Below are 18,390 nucleotides of genomic sequence, written 5' to 3'. Positions count from 1 at the left end.
ATAAGCAAGGATATCTGGAGACTGCTTAGAACAGTGCTCAATATACTGGGTATCAGCGCTTTCGAGAGGCAGCAGAGACTCAAGCTAAAGCATGTGGCTCTGAATGAGCTGCCTTAGTCTGCTTTCACCGTTCACTGACTGGATGACCTTGGGAAGTTCTTGCACGTCAGTTCTTCGGTTTCTTCATCTGTAAAATGGGGGTGGTAGTAATACTTCCTAGGGTTGTTTTTGTTATGATTTAATGAGTTAATAAATGTCAAGGGCTTAGAACAGTGTCTGGCATGTAGCACATATTTGCTGTTATTATTGTTGTTTTTATTATCATTATTACAGGTAAGCTGCCCCCACTCCTTTCCTTCCAGCTCAAAAAATGTAGATTACTCCCTAGCCAACCTGAAGGAGAAGGCTGTTGATCACCCAGAAATCTTTCTATGACTCTTACCTGTATGGCTGGTCATGCCTACTTTATCCTAAGGTGGTTCTTTAAAAGTTCGCTACAGGAGGGACACATTTACCCCTCCCAGGGGGCTGTCTCATCCCACACCTTCACTCTACCCTTGCATATGGTGCCCATTAGTCCCTTGTGATTTTTCACCACCTTCAGTTCCTCGACTTGTGTTTTTCCTCTCCCTTCCAGTTCTTGAGTATGATGAAGGGCTGTCCTGAGTCCTGTCGACAGTCAGGGGATGTTGCACTGATCAGACCAGGGCTGCTATTTTTCCGGATGAATAGGTGTGTAGATGGACTCAATGGACAGTGTTCGATTGCTAATTCTTTAAAAAATTTTTTTTAATGTTTATTTATTTTTGACAGAGAGAGAGACAGAGCATGAATGGGGGAGGGTCAGAGAGAGGGAGACACAGAATCCGAAGCAGGCTCCAGGCTCTGAGCTGTCAGCACAGAGCCAAACATGGGGCTCGAACTCACAGACCACGAGATCATGACCTGAGCCGAAGTTGGACGCCCAACCGACTGAGCCACCCAGGTACCCCGATTGCTAATTCTTATAAAATCAACAGGAAATGAGAAATAGAGGATCAAAAAAATTAAATGCCCTGTTGGTTTTTAATCATTCTGATAATCTCATTCCTCGTGCTACCAGTGTTATTTTTAAGAGAAGGTGAATAAATATGAACCCCCTTCCAAAACATTGCAGGGCTCTGTAGTTTCCTCTGAGAACTCCTTTCCTTTTGAGGGTGGACTTGAACTCAACAGCAGGACAAACATCGCTAAGCAGGCCCCGTCCGTTAGCAGTCTGTGTTTTCGCCAAGGGCTTATGGATGGCATTTCTTCACAACAGACGTAGTGGAATTAGTTGGACATATCACTCTAGACTGAGCTCTGAATCTCCAGATTGTGAGCAGTTTAATTCATACTCTCCATGTAGCTTTGCTATTGACATTTATTAGCCAAGAGTGTTGCTGCCAACACAAGTTTTGAGTAGATTGTGGTATAAACAGATTTCCTCTTTACACATTCTAATCAGCGCAGAAGGATTGTTTTTATTGAAACCGTATCTCGGCTTAAACTTCTCCGCACATGTAGGCACACATGTACAGAGTTTAAATTGTATTTATGGTTGGTAAATGTTCTAATTATGGGGCTGCGTGTGTTCAGAGAGGAAAATTAAATCAGCAAACATGGGACGCCAAGATGCCCTTCCGCTCTGGATTGGGTCCTTTACGGTTTCAGGCTTTGAGAAATCAATGCCGTGAAATGGTGGGTGACAATCCAGGCAGACATTTGTCTCCTGGCTGATTTACAGTGTTATCTACAGAGCTTTTTTTTTTTTTTTTTTTTCTCCCTCATGAAGTGAAATTTGACTCCTTATTGCCTGCTTCATCCGAACACATCACAGAGCAATTGCCAACAAGCAGTTCTTCTGGATAATGTCCTGGGCCTCATTTTCCATATTAGAACACGTGGGATGCTAAAATCAAAAAGGTATGTAACTGAGATTGTGCCTATCAGCCCCATCCCATGCCGCTGTCGTGATAATGACAGTGACTAGGTTGCTAGTCTCTAAGCAGTGTCCAGTCTTCTTTGAAACTCACCCAAGAAGAGGTGTCCACATCTTTCCCCAGACTCCTGAAGAATGCAGGCCTGGCTGCAACAGACCAAGGGGGGCTAAACGGTTTTGAAAGTAGCTGCTGCTGTTATTTAGTTAGCTCAAGGAGGATTGTAGTTTGCAAAAATGGGCAAAATATGCACTCCAAGGATATGTAGAGCATAATCTAGCCTGGTCTCCCCGACCACAGTAATTTTGCTGCTGCAGGCAAAATGCTTTCCTGGTGTAGGTCTGAGTTGACAGATTACCGAGGGAAATTTTTGTCTTGCCCACACTCCCAGATTATTCAGCTCTCTTTTTAATATACCACTCGGCCCTCCTCCACACAGATTGTGTGGTGTAGACCTGGCATCCTTAACTGAATAATCTCTTCGCTGACAGCTGAAAAGTAAAGGCATCTGTGACAATCAGATGGGGTGCCTCAGGTTGGTTCCAGATGTCAAGTTGATTAATGTCGGAGTCAGGGCTGCCAGCAGATCCCCAGGAAACAACCCTGGTGGCTGTAGCATCAGTGGGTAGAGACATATGCACAGATACTGAACAGATGCCAGTCCTTCTGTATCAGTTTAATAGAATACCCGGAAAATTGTGTACTTCCCCCAGGACGTAAACCCCGATACGTGAATGTTTTCAGCCATTTTTCACGTTTCCTAACGCAGGGAGTTTGTTCCACTAAATTAACGTCAGTATTTCTATGCTAAGAAGGCCAATGCAGGCAAGCCCCAGTGGGAAAGCCCAGTACAAAGTGAAGATCTTTGCGAGGTTAAAACAGCACATTTCTGTGTAGTACTTCTGATTTTCCAAAGCATCATCATTTTTACTTCTTTTCCCACCATTAGCCTCAATCCCTATAAAACGGGTTGAGAAAGGCGTGATTGTGTAAGTGACCCAGCGTTCGTGCTCTGAAGTACTCTGTGGGTTAGGGATACCATTCATTGTCCTTCCCACCTACCCGAGCCACCACGAGATGGGCGAATGGCCTATTAGATGTCATGCAGTTTGGTCAGCATAAGAACTACAGACTCAGCACCCACCACCCCTGCTTGTTCTCTCATCGAATTGTGGTCCCCAGACCAGCAGCATCAGCATTTCCCCAAACCTACTGGACCAGAACCTCTGCGAGTGAGGCCCAGCAATCTGTTCTAAGAAGCCCTTTGGGTGATTCTGATGCACACTCAAGTTTGAGAATGACTGGCCTGGGCCAAGAACTCCTAGTTTGCATTTCCTAAACCCCAGGCCCAGTGGGCATCCCATGAAGCAGTTTTCAAAACTTCACGAAACTTACTAGGAATCATAGCCTTAATGTTACTTTTTAAAAATTACATATTTCATTATAGATGGCTGATAAATGACAGTTGGAAAGGGAAATGGACTATTACATCTCATTATTGCCATTTTTTAGGAACTCGATTATTAGTCAGTGCTGTTGAGTATTCTTTCCTTCATGCCCCCACTCATTTGTGTTATTACATGCTCTGTGATAGATACCAGGAGATCCAAAGATGGTAATGTCCTTACTCTGGAGATAATTATAGGCTTGCGAACAGATTATTGCAATACAATATAGCAAGTACTAAAAAGCAGACTCAAACAGTATTGTAATTGAAAAAAATCTGAAAACCTTGGGGAAATAATCTTCAGGTGAGGCCATATTGCTTCCAGACTTTGTGGAGAAGCTTGGACAGCTGGAATGGGAGAGAGGGAGGTCGGCAGGGCAACTCTTGGGTGGAAACCTGCTCCTTCCTCTTCATTCCCCAGCCACCCAGCAAAGCAGCAGAAAAAGGAGCCCACCTCTGGGTTCTGGGTTTGCCTCCCTCTCTTGGAATCTTCTGCCTCTTTCCTGGGCAATGACATTTCTGATTATGAGAAGCACTGATAGATCATTTGAAACAGGCTCACAGACCCTGCACTAGTGAGAACTTAAAAACGAGAACTTTGACATACTTTTCTAGACCTGGCTCATCTTTTCTTATGATGGGCAGTTATTTAAAAGGCACTTCTCTGTTCAGCTGGTGACTGGAAACCAAGAGAAACGTCACCTTGATTCTGAGACTATGTGGAGAACATTTGTTTCCCTCCAGTACAATGACTTTCAAAAACACATAAGGTTAGTTCCTGTGCAACTTTTTCACGTAAAGAAAAAATCATGATTATGTGGTTTGCGTTGCAGAAAAAAAATACTCTGGGTAATTTTGCTTTCAGGTTATAGTGAGGTTGGTCCCTATTTGTCAGGTTTCTGGTCCAGAACCCCAAGCCTGAGCACATGACGGGCCTCCTTGTCCTTCCTTTCAAGTTTACTTTCTGTCTGTCTGCAGTGACACTTCAGAATGTGTGTGCATGCCCGAACCCCCCGCAAAACTAAAACAGGAGGAAAGGGGAGGGGCAGGGCAGAGATGTCGATGCAAGGAAACTACAGATGTAAACGGAAACTTATACCAAGAACACCAGCAACTGCTTTCTTCTGTGTGTGTGTGGTGGGGGGGGGGTGCTTCTGGTTCTAAATGAGGTGTTAGTGTTTGTGGGGTGGTAACCTTGTCCTACTGAATTATGATGAGAAAACAACCCAGTTGCCTACAGAGCCAAAAACAAACCTCAGAACTGCTTAACTCATCCGTCAAACAAATTGTATTTTAGGAAATGCAGGACAGAGAAAAATGCACCAAAGAAAAGGAGATTTATTTATTTGTACAAAAGTAGAATGACAGGCGTTTGAGTGGATCCAAATAGCATTTAGGGAGAAAAAAAAATGTGATTCATTGCCAGCTATTAAATCTTGTTTATCCTTCTTTAAACTAACCAGAAACACATTTCGGGAAAATGCTAGTTAACAGTTTAAGCAGTGCAAGCCTCCTGGCTTTGCCTTCCCTGCTTCTCCAAGAGGAGGATGAGGGTGTGAAGCAAGTGAACAGCGTTTCAAGAAACTGGGGCCACGAATGGATTTCCAGTCCTGCCTCTGGAGCTCACCCTCAGACTCTGGGAGAATTCCTTCAGTCTCCTCAAAGAGGGATGCTTACCTTCCAGCAGCTGCGAGAAGGTCCATGTTTACCAGGTAGTTTCAGATGAACGTTCCCAAGGACGTAAAACATTACTCCAAAGCAGTCAGTGACGACGTGCTGTGTCCTTCACAAAGCACCTTTTCCCCGATGGCCCATCATCCCCATAGTGTCTCCCAGACCGACAGCGGACAGCACCAGAGCTGACCCCAGACACGGCTCTGGGACTGAAATGCTTCAGAGCACTTGACAAGGAACTGAAAAATTTGCTGAAGTCCCAACTGTTGGTAGAAGAAATGCCTCCAAGCTACAGTACGCTGTGGTGGTCCCTTCCAGGCTGGCCCTGTGCTCTTCCTGCTGCGGGGCCTGTGAGGGAACTGCCTTTTATAGACGCTCTTACTGCACCCCAGCACCCTCTTGCTTAAATGTATTAATATAAATATTTGGGGATGCCTGGGTGGCTCAGTTGGTTAGGCGTCCGACTCTTGATTTCACTGTCATGATTTCACGGTTCCCTGAGTTCGAGCCCCACATCAGGCTCTGTGCTGGCAGCATGGAGGCTGTTTGGGATCCTCTCTCTCTGCCCCTCCTCCACTCATGATGTCTCTGTCTCTCTCAACAAGAAATAAGCTTTAAAAAATTTTAAAAGATATATAAATATTTGGGTCATCAATGCCTTTAGAATTAGAATACAGTAGAATCCCTACCATAGACTGCAGGGATTCAATTGATTCAATCAGTATAGAGATAGACACTTTTCTGAAAGAAGCCACTAGCCTTCCAAGCAAATAATTCCACCCTAGGAATTATCTAGGGTTTGTGGTTTTAGTAGTGTTTAGAGAGGGGACTATCTGCGGAGTTTAAGGCCACAAGGAAAGGTGCAGGTGGGCTCATTAGATCCACAGAACTAGTCTTCCCTCTCCCCCTCCCACCGCAGTGGTCAAAGCAGAAGGAATATGGCTTGCTGACTTTCCAGCCTCAGGGCGCTCGATGAGGCTAAGTGATCTTGGCCTGTACTGGCTCTGTCCCCTTTTCCCCAAAATCTTCCCTGGAATCTTCAACTTTTCTCTTTTGCCCGACATACCAGATTCCCTCACATATTTCTACTAATATTATAAATTCCTTGAGGACAAGAATACTGTTTTTTTTTTTTTTTTTTTTTTTTAAATTTTAACGTTTATTTATTTTTGAGACAGAGAGAGAGACAGAGCATGAACGGGGAGGGTCAGAGAGAGGGAGACACAGAATCTGAAACAGGCTCCAGGCTCTGAGCTGTCAGCACAGAGCCCGACGTGGGGCTCGAACTCACGGACTGCGAGATCATGACCTGAGCCGAAGTCGGCCGCTTAACCGACTGAGCCACCCAGGCGCCCCGACAAGAATACTGTTTTAATCACTTTTGTATCCCTTTCTCCTAGCAGAGCAACCACCATGTAAAGTTAGGCATTGGAAAACAGTGTTTAAAATGAGTAGGGCCCTTTTACCTGCCAGCTTTGTGAGCCACCTAGGCTAGATCTGTGCCGACTGGAGGCGCACGATAAGGCAAATCTCCCCCCAGACAGCTACCTTCAAACCTAACATTAGGGAGACTCTCTGTTTTTCATTTTAATTAGCTCTACAAACAACATTCAGTCTTCACTACCACCACAACAGAAGACCAGCCTTGTCATCATCCTGTGGGTTTCCTCGGCATCTGCACTTTTAGGGTGAGAATCCATTTGAACTACTGCAACGGTGCCTTTGGGATTTATAGGAGGAAAGGAACTCAAATAACCTGACAAGTCAGAAGAAGATAAACTTAGAATTGGCAGAAAGGTGTGCCTTCTCTTCTGGCCAATTTTGGCCAGGGTAGCAGTTTGCAGAGGGAAGGAAGGGGAAGGCACAGAAGAGCATTGTTTTAGGTCAGAAATGTCATAGCGTGCATTGTTTCACAAGGTGCCAGGAACATCACTAAATTGCTCTTGTGTCAGAAGGGAAATTTGGACATGAGCTGGACCAAGGCAGAGTGTTTGCAGGGCGTCCAAACTCTGGACTGTCACCACAGAGCATAATGACAAAGGGAAGAAGGATTAGGTCACGGGGTGGGGCCCTGCGAATAGGATCAACGCCCTTGTAAAAGAGACTGAAGAAACGTTCCCTCTGCCACGTGAGGTCACAGTGAGAAAATGGTGGTCTGCAACCTGGGAGAGGACTGTCACCAGAACCCCACCATGATGGCACCCTGACCTTGGGCTTTCAGCTTCTAGAATGGTGAGAAATAAATTTCTATTGTTTATAAGCCACATAATCTATGTAGTTGGCTTTAGCAGCCCAACGAAGACATCAGGGTGGTATCTTACAAAATCTTATCAGTTCTTTGCACCTATTCCCCTGACTACCTGACCCATGTTTTGCTGCTTCTGGAAAGAACAGCAGTGGAAGGAATGTGGATAGGACAGCAGACCCCTGGGAGGAGCTGAGCTGACAAGCAGGAGGCAGTGGATATTCCCTGCAAGGGTCCTCGCTCGGATTCTCGCCTGGATTCCTTTGCCACGTCACCTTCTACTTGCCCTTTTCAGGGAGAGACTGTGGTCACCACCACACTCCTGCAGGCACCAAGGGCTCACGTCACACCGTCACATGGCACCCTCCCTCTGCGCCTCTGGCCTCACATCCAAGAGCGTGGCAGCCAAGGACGGCACTGTTGCCATTTTTCCCCATACTCCTTCCCTGAAGATAAGAGTTTTAAGATGTAAAGGGACTCTAGGACCCAGCCATTCCACTCCTAGGTATATACCCAAGAGAACTGAAAACATATCTTCACAATCAAACTTGTACACAGATGTTCACAGCAACACTATCCACAGTAGCCAAAAAGTGGAAACAATCCGTATGTTCATGAGCTACTGAATGGGGCAACAAATGCGGTATGTCCACGCACTGGAATATTACTCAGCTGTGAAGAGAGTAAGTGTGGACATGTGCTAGAACAAGGACAAACCTTGGAAGCACTCTCAGTGGAAGAAGCCAGACACAAAAGGCCACAGATTGTATGATTCCATTCAGATGAAATACCCAGAGAGGCAAATTCACACAATCAGAAGGTAGATTTGTGATTGTCTGGAGTTGGGGGGAGGAACATGGGGGAATGACTGCTAGTGGGCATGGGGTTTCTTTTTGGGGTGATAGAAATTTTCTGGAATTAGTGGTGATGGTTACTCAACATTAAGAGTATACAAAACTCACTCAATTGTACACTTTAAAACGGTGAATTTTATCTCCATGAAAAAATGGAATTAAAAAAAAAAAGAAGTAATGAACTCAAGTCTCCAGGAAACAGCCCCATTTCCTTCTTGTTTCCCTCCCTGAGCCAGCTGGGAACCTTGTTCAAATATTTGCACACCTCAGACCCGCGGTTTGGACGGACCTATTGGCGCATCTTTTCTCCTACCTTCTGGCCACATCTCTGCGCTTCAGTGTCCATTCGTTGAGACTCCAATGGGTATTCAGTTCTGAATGTTCCTTTACGTGCCTGCACTACGTATTTGGTCTTTGGGGTTTGGTTGATCTAGATAGAGATCTCAAATCCCCACCCTGTCTCTGGCAACACTGGTCCTGTGAGCCACTCCCTGTGGGAGCTGTATTTCTCAACTGTTGGAAAGCACCAGGGCGGCTGGTTTGAGGCACAGACTGATGAATAAGGCTCAGCAAAATGCCAACTTGGGCCATTTGTTTTTGTGTGTTTGTCTTGTTTTGTTTTGCTGCTGTCATAAGCCGAAGCCTTGAGCCAAGAGATGCCTCTATCATCTGATAGATAGGACCCCTCAGTTTGCCCTTCTTCGGCCTGTCCCCTCTTCAGCAGGCACTGCCACACAAGTGGCCTGGTGTGGAATCCACACATCTATCGAGCTGTGAGGTGTGAGGATTTCTCGGGGTATAAACCTCATATAAGTGGCCGCTCAGGCACTCACTGTGGCCACATGCTGAGGACCCCTGGCCGTGAGCCTCATGTCCCTCCATGCCCGCCTCCCGCTCACGACTTTGTGCTTTGCTGCCTTGGTGAATGGCATTCTTTCCTGCCTACCACGTGGGTATTCCCGAACCTTTCACCCATTTCAGATGAGCACGTCCAGGAACATTTTTATTCCCATGCATGACCCTGAAGGACAGGTAACATGGGAAGCCTTTTATAATACTAGTTCTGGGAGGGAAAGGGAAATTTCAACCCCCCAAAGGCTCGTAAGCAGGCGTGCTGAAAGTCTGATGCCACTAAGTTGTGCTGTCTCAACCGGACCCACGTAGTTTAGGTTGGTTAATAATAAACGAAGGCTCTTGATTTACTTTTTTAACTGACAAGCAGAGCCCGGGTCGGTCAAGTGGGTTAAGAATATTCCAGTGATTCCTATCAGAGCCCTGCCATCGTATGGTCCACACGGAGTGCCAGTAGAGCAGGCCCAGCCACCTATCTGCACATTTATGGACACATGTAACCCTACTAATCAGCAGCTCACTGAGCTTCTCTGTTGCCCGCAGGCCGAAGAGAAGGTGTTTGTGGGGTCAGAAGTATGTTTTCCTCAATTGTGTTAGTGGGTGAGTCAGAGTGCTGTGGTGTAGGCAAGAGGCAGGAATTCTGGATGACCCAAGAGAATGGGAATTTTTTAGCAGCTCTCTGGTGTTCCCAGGTTGACGGGGAGCCTGAAGAAACGGGCATGGAGGCAGGTGGAAACCAAGACTGCTCCAGAGTGAGGAAGCCTGTGGTCTGGGAATGATGCCATAGCTGTAATGGTCTGGATAAGGCAAGGTTGCCACCCTTGGGTCACTCAAGAGTCACGGTCTTGAGAAGAGGCATCCAGTTGGTTGGGTTTTTATCGAGGATATGCCATAGGAGAAAATAGTATTTAGTCTCTCAGCTTCTGTGACAGCAGGTAGTAGTCCCACCCAAACTACACACGGGGGAAAGAGTTATTTCCCAAAAAAGAAATCAGACTGCTAATTAGGAAAAGGGAACAGATGCTAGGTAGACAAAAAATCAGCCACTGTTTCTTTCCTTTGAAATACAGAAACTCACTTGAAACAAACTAAACTGAACAATAGCTTCTCTCTGAAAGAGGGTGTCCAGTTATCTGTAGTGAAATGATTGTGTATTTACAATGAGACCTTAATTTTATGGGAGTTCTGGCAGAGGTGATATCTAATATGAGCCAAAGGAATATCTGAAGGCGTGCCTGTGTGGCTCAGTTGGTTGAGCGTCTGACTTCGACTCAGGTTGTGATTTCATGGTTCATGAGTTTGAGCCCTGCATGGGGCTTGCTGCTGTCAATCCAGAGCCCGCTTTGGATCTTCTGTCCCCCTCTCTCTGCCCCTCCCCCACTTTCTCTCTCTCCCTCAAAAATAAAAAAAAAGATGAAAAAAAAAAAGAATATCTGAAACTGCTACTAGCTGTCTGGCTCAGTTTGGTTATGCAGACTTGATTCTTTCTTTTTTTTTAAAATTTTTTAATGTTTATTTATTTTAGAGAGAGAGACAGAGCACAAGTGGGGGAGGGGCAGAGAGAGAGGGAGACACAGAATATGAAGCGGGTTCCAGGCTCTGAGCTGTCAGCACAGAGCCTGTTGCGGGGTTCAAACCCATGGACTGCAAGTTTGTGACCTGAGCCGAAGTCGGGTGCTTAACAGACTGAGCCACCCAGGCACCCCAGACTTGATTGTTTCTGTGGAGAGAAAGTGACATGGAGTATTTATACAGTGAATCTGAGTCAAATTAGGTAAGGCAGGCTTCGTAAACCTTCTTAGTTGTGTGTGTGGGGGGGTCTTCAGCCATTTTCTCCTGTCAAAAGATAATAATGGGTGATTAGCGCTTCAGGTATGAGAAGGGTGGCACAGAACCTCTGTGTGATTCATCAGCATCTACAGAGGATGTGTTTCCCATGAGCACATGCCCACCATCCTGCACATGCAGCCAGTTGCATTGTCCTGGGGAGAGCGCGTCAGGCGACATCATTCAGTGGGCTGTTTGCTTTGCTGTGGCCTCTCTTGCCACTTGCGTTTTTCTAAACAGTGTTGAACCCCGATGGCTGAAAAAAGTCTTCCGTGATCACGCTGGACCAAAGACACGGGTCCTGCTGGGCCACATTGTAAGTTTTCCAACGGCTCAGGCCCCCCTGAGGACATATGGCCGAAGAAACCCAGGGAAGAGTTCCGCGGGCAGTTAGGAATTGGTGGAAGTCCTTTCACGTTGTGGAAGAGATCACAGTTATCGTGACAGCCTCGGAAGACTGAGCCCAGTTCCATGATCAGGAGCTGGGTAACTGCACGTGGAGGCATCTTGTGACTTCCGGGAATTGGAAAGAATGGAGGAAGTGTGACGGCCAAGGCACAGTCTGCCCTTTCTCCAGAAGGAGGAGGGAGGAGGTCTGGACAGAAGACACAGCCTGCCTCAAGGAGCTGCTCTTTCCCCACTGGTTTCTCGGACGATTAACTCGGCTTTTTATATGTGCAGAGCAAGTCAGCACGGTTTTAGGAGAAGGGAAGTCTGTCTCTATAGTATTCAGCACGATTTTGTGGTGGCAGGAGGTATTCCATTAGAACTCTTGGTGGCTACACCACAGATAACATTCTCCATGCCTCTTTGCATGTAATCCTAGTAATAAAGTGCTTGGCCAATATTTTATTGATTATTGAGAATTATGAATAATCACAGCTGTGTTTGCTGGGGAGCTTCTGGGGAAAGATAATTAGAAACATATTATTTTTCATGGCAATGAAACAATTGTCATGTTAGTTTTTCAGGAATTCCTCTAAAAATTAGGAGTGATTCTTTTTAAAGAAAGGTTTCTAAAATAGAGACCGCAATGAAATGCTAAAATTAATGATCTGCTGGGACAGCAGAGAAATCACTTTGTGAGAGGCACTATTCGTAATGAAGAGCTAAAACATAAGAATAGTTGCTACAGTTAGGCACCCCTACCTCCAGAAAATTTGGCTTCAAGGGGTGGGCACACTGAATAGAGGCCAGCAGTTGGGTTCCTCTCATATTCTCCAGCTTCTTAATATGAGAAATGTGCATTTTAATACAAGTTTATAAAGTATTCTAAAAATTATTAAAGTCTGTGTCAGTAAAACAGGATTGAAATGGACATGACCCAGTTATTTGTTTCATGTGCAATATAGCTTCTTCTAAAAAATAGAGAAATATGGAAAAAGTATTCCACAGTCTTAGACAACTCAATCTTTTAATTATGGCTCTCTAGACACAGCCTAGGATAGATTCTTTGTAAAATCAAATGTTTAAAGAGCGTCAATATTATGCCTATGACCCAATTTATCCCTCTAGGATAGAATCATGGGGAAATACTTTCACACCTCTATTAATACATGATTCTTACATTTCTCAAGCTTTAACATAAGGACATAAAACTCAGAACATCTTAGCATGGTAAAAGGGATCAATGAATGACAGAGGGGCACCAGTTAGCAGACTGTTGCAATAATTTGAGCAAATGGGGAAAGTGAGTCCTTAGACTGTCACCGATTTTTGAAAGAAAATAAGATTTGCTAGTAGATTTTAGTAAGCGTAAGAGAGAGGAGTCAAAGATGACTCCATGATTTTTACTCTGAGTAGATAGAAGAAGGCATTTGCCATTTACTGTCATAAAGAGGGCTGTAAGAAGAGGTGGTTTTCAAAGAGAGATCAAGAATTTGGTTTTGAACTCCGAAGCCTGAGATGCCTTTGAGACTTCCAAGGGAAGATGCCAAGGAGTCAGTTGAATAAGAGTCTGCATGTAGGCAAGAGGTCTGGGTTGGAGATAGAAAACCGCGAGTTATCAGTGTGTACGTGGTATTTAAAGACTTGAAAGTGAGGAAAGACGAAAAGGGCCTGTGAACAGAGACTTCTGGGCTGTGCCAACATTCAGAGGTCAGACAGGTGCACAGCGGCCAGAGAGGGAGTGGGACAGCCAAGGGAGAGTGGGGTCCCAGTAGACAAGAAAAGAGTGTTGTTCAAGAAGAAAGGAGTAATCACCTCTGTCAATTGCTCCTGAAAAGTTGAGGAGGATAAAAACTGAGAAATAGGGCAACCAACTGTCCTGATTTGCCCAGGCCTCTCCGTGTCTTAGCACTGAAAGTCCTGTGTTCTAAGGGAGTGCCTAATGCGAAGCAAATGCCAAGCATTTCTCCTACCAGGGAGAAATGGCCATTGGGCTTATTGGTCATGAATGTTAAGGTAAGAAAGTTTGTGTGGAATAGTGGGGACAAAAAAACCTGGGCAGGGTTGGTTTTAGGAGAGAACAGGCATAATTATTGTTACACAATATATATTACAATGGTGTTACCTCATTGTTCTTACCTACTATTAAAGTTATGTAAGAAAATTTTTCATGTCTTTACAGATGTATTTCAAAATATTGAACAGTGAAATGTCATGTTATCTGTGATTGCTTTGAAATACTTCAGCAAGGGAAAAAAAGAATGAAGCAAGTAAGTATCGCATTCATAATTATTAAATTTGGGTGATGTGATTATGGGGTTCATTATAATATTCTTTATTTTTATGTATGATTGAAAACTTTCATGGTAAATTGTTTCTAAGTTAGATAAAGCGAATGGGAAAAAAGGAATTAGAGACAGCAGGAATACACAAATTTTTTCAAGAGTTTTGCTGTAAAGGAGAGTAAAGAAATGGGCAGTGCCTGGATTGGTCTCTGGATTTCGTTTTTGTTTTGTTTTGAGATGGGAGAAGTTACAGAAGGTTTGGATGCTAATACAGGAACACAGATGAGGCAGGCAGGGCGAAGCAAATACAGGGGTGCTGACCTTGAGTAGGGAGAAGGGATGGGGCTAATGGCACCCAGGTGGAGGGCTCAGTGTTTGAGATGATAATGCTGAGCTCATTCACGGTCAATAGGAGGATGGCAGAAGGAATAGGTACAGGGTCAGGTAGAGTGGGTGTGCTGGTGGGAGGGGATGCACTTGTGTTCTGATGGCTTTGGTTATTTCCATGAAGGAAGAAGCAAGGTCAAAGGCTGGGGGAGCTTGGAAGTTTAAGGAGCGAGGAAGAAGTGAGAAAGAGTTTTCCAGGAGCGTGTGAGAGAGGGACGTAGTTGCCTGGAGGAATGCAAGATTGTCAGGTAGCATTAATGGCCTATCTCAGGTGGAAACTGGTCAGTAAGTGCAGACGTTGCTTGGGGTGGGGGGTGACCTGCAGGCACTCACCTTCCCACAATGACTGCATGCATTTCCAGTGTGCTGCCTGAGGGCTTTGTTCTGGCTATGGGAGCACGCCGCTGCCTACACACTGCGTAATCAGGGTGCGCTAAAGACTTACTGTGCCTCTGAAGCAGTTCTCAACCAATGATGGACAGGGCTTTGGTGGATAAATACGCCAGCTCCCACAGCATTCAGCTGGGGTAGTTTTGAGGCGTGTTCAACACATTGGGCAGCATTCCCCACTGGGATTCCCCAGTTGTCCACAGAGATAACTTGCTTATTAGTGATCCTTTATTGGTTTTCTTTCATCCCCTGTCTTACTTCCTGACTCTTCTGATGTTTCTTAGGATCATCTCCCAAAATACTATTTGTGCTGCAATCCTTGTCTAAGATATTCCTCATTGGAAAATAAAATCTAAGAGAGTATGGCATGTTTTACGTGCTTGAGAGCAGATGATCAGTGGGTGGAGAATTGGATTTAACAGGGTTGGGTTTTTTCCTGTTGAGCCCTAAGCAAGGTGAGGGGGAAGGGAGTTAGGATGTGCGACAGATCATGGGCTCTGTGCTGGGTAAGGAGGGAGGTGATGCTATGTGGCAGAGGAAGGGTGGTAAGAAGGGATGTAAGTTGGGGATCCTGGTGGATTCCAGGATTTATTGGTGTTGGAAGATTAGAGGAGTGAGCTAGAAATATAGGAGTGGTAACTGGTAGTGGGGGAAGGTTGGAATCGAGAATATGGGAGGTATGCATAGGACAAGATCACTGGAAGAAAATAAATCAAATAACTAAGGGGCCAGGACATTGAATCAGGGCAGGAGTGATGTTGCAGAGAGAGATCATGAACCTGGGGCAGAATCTTCAAGGAATGACCTGGAGGCCATAGTCTGATGTTTGAAGGAGAAGAGACAGTCCTCTGGAAAGGAAGAAGACATCTGTCCCTGTGTCAGAACCCCTGAGGGAGCTGTAGGGAAGCAGTTCCTTTAGAGGGGATCAGGCTCCCACCTGAAGCAGAAGGTGAAGGAACGTTTAGAGGAGAAATAGAGGATTTGGGGGATTCTATTGATGATTGGCTGTGCATTCCAGAGACCATCGGGTGAAGGTGTCTGGGAGTGTGCAAGGTGGGGAGTTGGGGGGATATACTTGGCTCAAGTGGAAATATACCTGGCTCTGTGGGGATGAGTCCTAGTGAGAGGGCCGTTGGGGACGTCTGGCTTCTTGGGGTGATGGGTAAGCACCCAGGCAGTAAATGTAGATGTAGGCATCATGGGCTTCGCCCTGGCCATCACTCAGATGTGGAGGTGAGACAAAGGGCTGTGGGGAAAGGAGGCAGGCCATCAGGAAACACAAGGGACTCTGCAGGAATGCCTCTAGCCCACTGAGCCCCAACTCACCCTGTGGTTCAGCCCGTGGAGTTTGGGACCCAGTGATGTTCTTGTCAGGAAAAGGAGGGAAATCAAAGAATCAAGGCAAAAGGCAAGCATCTCATATCAGGGAAAATTAGAAAGAGGCCTGTCAGAGGCACCTGGGTGGCTCAGTCGGTTGAGCCTCTGACTTGAGCTTAGGTCATGATCTCATGCCTCGTGAGTTTGAACCCCACGTTGGGCTCGCTGCTGTCAGTGCAAGAGCTCACTGCGGATCTTCTGTCCCTCTCTCTCTCTCTGCCCCTTCCCTTCTTGTTCTCTCTCTCTCACAAATAAATAAATCTTAAAAAGGAAGGAAGGAAGGAAGGAAGGAAGGAAGGAAGGAAGGAAGGAAGGAAGGAAGGAGCTTGTCAGGTCTCAGACCTGATAAGGTGAAGGCGGGAACATTCTAAAAACCAACAAGGGGCAGGGATGCTTGGGGCTGTAAAAATGCCAGTACGTTTACTGGTGGATCATGAGCCCATGAAGTTCAAGATCAGTTTACTCTCTCCTTTGGTCATTCTGCAAATTTTCCAGGGGCAGAAAACTTGTCATGTGAAATAGAGTTTTGTTTTTTATGAGTTTATGGGATTGCTGATCAGTATTTACCAAGACGTGGAACTTTTTCTTTTGTTAGCAATCGGAATAAAAAATAGAATTACTAATTGCTTTCCAATCATTTCTCAAAAACTTGTGAGCATATTACCAGCCCTCAGAACTAGTCTTACTGGGGGCGCCTGGGTGGCGCAGTCGGTTAAGCGTCCGACTTCAGCCAGGTCACGATCTCGCGGTCCGTGAGTTCGAGCCCCGCGTCAGGCTCTGGGCTGATGGCTCGGAGCCTGGAGCCTGTTTCCGATTCTGTGTCTCCCTCTCTCTCTGCCCCTCCCCCGTTCATGCTCTGTCTCTCTCTGTCCCAAAAATAAATAAAAAACGTTGAAAAAAAATTAAAAAAAAAAAAAAAAAAAAAAAAAAAGAACTAGTCTTACTGGACCCATAAAGAGACCCAGGTACCTGACTGAGCCCTCTACGATGTACCCTGGTGTTGCCTTCTTTAGGAGGAGGCTGGAGCCCTAACTCCACACCTGCTTCTATGCAAAGCCCATACTGACCCGCTCATCCCACCAGCCCCTTGTCGTGTAAAGGTCTCTGTTGGCTCTCACACCACCCAGTGTTGCTCTTGGGCACTCCCTGAAAGCAACCTTTAGTTCTTTTGCCTGAGCCTCACATCTCTACACGAGATGGTATCTCATCATCCCTCAAGGGACCTGTTATTTTGAGTCGCGCACATTGTCTAGCACACGTTGCCTGGCGCGTAGGTATTCAGTGAAAATTTGTTGCATGGAAACCAAACGAATGAGTGAATTTATTTAGTTCTTGAGGACCTCCCAGGTTTCGAACATTGTCGTGGGTACTGAGGAAATGGTTATAAATAAAGGAAATGAAAATCTCTGCCTTGCGGGTCTTACCTTCCAGAGGGGGGAAGACAATGTGTATAAGGGTGTGAAGCCTTGGTTCCTGGGTAGGCGGCAAAGCTGAACTTCAAGGTGAAGCGAAGCTTAATGACTGATCACTGGGAGCCTGCCATGTGCCAATTGTTATAAGCACGCTATCAAACCTTACCTGCTGATGTGGGGTAGGTAGTGTTGATCCTGGTCTTGGAGATGTGCAATCTGAGGCTCAAAGTGGTGAGTTTCCCAAGATAAATGGTGGTAAATGTACAGAGCAGGGATTTGAGCTCAAGTCTCTCTGATTTCAGGGCACATGTTCCTAACCACTGCACTGCGCTGCCTTTCGCTTTCTATTGAATCCCAGCAGGCGCATTTATATTGAGAGAATAGGGGCACTGGTGAATTCGGCATTTTCATTTCTCTTTCTCTTACTTGGTTATGGAACAACACAATAGCAAACTCCTCACTTAAAATCAGCCTTTTACTCTGAAGCCACTTGATAGCCTTAAGCTATCTAGCTCTGATTAATTTCCATTTAGCTACCGATGCAAATCTGAAGGCAATCAAAAGGCAAGACCCTGAGTCCAGGAGCTGTTTGACACCCTTATAAGGTAGCAGTTTCCACCATATGAATAAGGAAAAGAATGAAGAAACGCAACAACAATCTATACATATCACTGAAGCAACAGCATTAACCTTATATTTCTGGCTCTCAATTATGCCCCAAATCCTAGACAACACTTCTCTATTATGATTTAAGAAGTATATTTCCCTATTACTAGGCACATAGGGAAAGCATTTTTGTGGGGGAGAGGCGGGAAAGAGAGGCCCTGCACAGAGGAGACCCTGCCTTACATTTCAAGAAGCAGAAAAGGAAATTATCCAGCCAAGAAATACTGTGAGACAGCTCTCCAGACCCAAACTGTGTCCGTGAGTGGGAATTACTTCCACGCCGATATGGGGGTACCTTCTGCCTCGTGCCACCGTGGAGGGTGGGGCTGCCCGCAGGTATTCAGGACACTGCCTGCTTACCACTCCCCATGAGGTGGGTCCACCAGAATGTCTACCTCCCAGGTGGTGTCCCAGAAGTGTACCCAGGATGAGCCCCGAGAGTCTCTGCTGCTCTCCTGGGAGTCAACCTTCTTATCCCACCTCCCTTTCATCCTCAATAATGGATTTCCCATTGTGCTTGGGGAAGACTGGGGCCTTGTGGCTTAGGGCAAGACACATCAGCTTTGGGGGCACCTACACGCTGTAGGATTGCCCTAGGGCCTCCAGCATGGTCCACATTGGGGTGGAGA

General features: G+C 45.7%; 1 protein-coding gene and 1 long non-coding RNA gene across 2 annotated transcripts in view; both read left to right on the top strand.

Annotated features, from left to right (window-relative positions):
- The window catches only part of FOXD1 (forkhead box D1), a 77,331-nt gene extending 76,483 nt beyond the window's left edge, over window positions 1-848 (top strand). The window contains exon 4 of the mRNA XM_042906559.1: window positions 814-848. The gene's annotated coding sequence lies outside the window, so the exon portion shown is untranslated. The remainder of the gene's footprint in view (window positions 1-813) is intronic.
- A 101-nt stretch (window positions 849-949) lies between these two features.
- On the top strand, window positions 950-13,509 carry LOC122200794. Its single transcript, XR_006193940.1, has 3 exons — window positions 950-985; window positions 1,814-1,944; window positions 13,427-13,509. It is a non-coding gene; the product is annotated as an uncharacterized LOC122200794 (long non-coding RNA).
- Window positions 13,510-18,390: the final 4,881 nt, after the last annotated feature.

This window comes from Panthera leo, chromosome A1, assembly GCF_018350215.1.
Source record: "Panthera leo isolate Ple1 chromosome A1, P.leo_Ple1_pat1.1, whole genome shotgun sequence".
Lineage (NCBI taxonomy): Eukaryota > Metazoa > Chordata > Mammalia > Carnivora > Felidae > Panthera > Panthera leo.
Note: the sequence above shows the minus strand (reverse complement) of the source record. Positions and strands in the feature narration are given on the sequence as shown.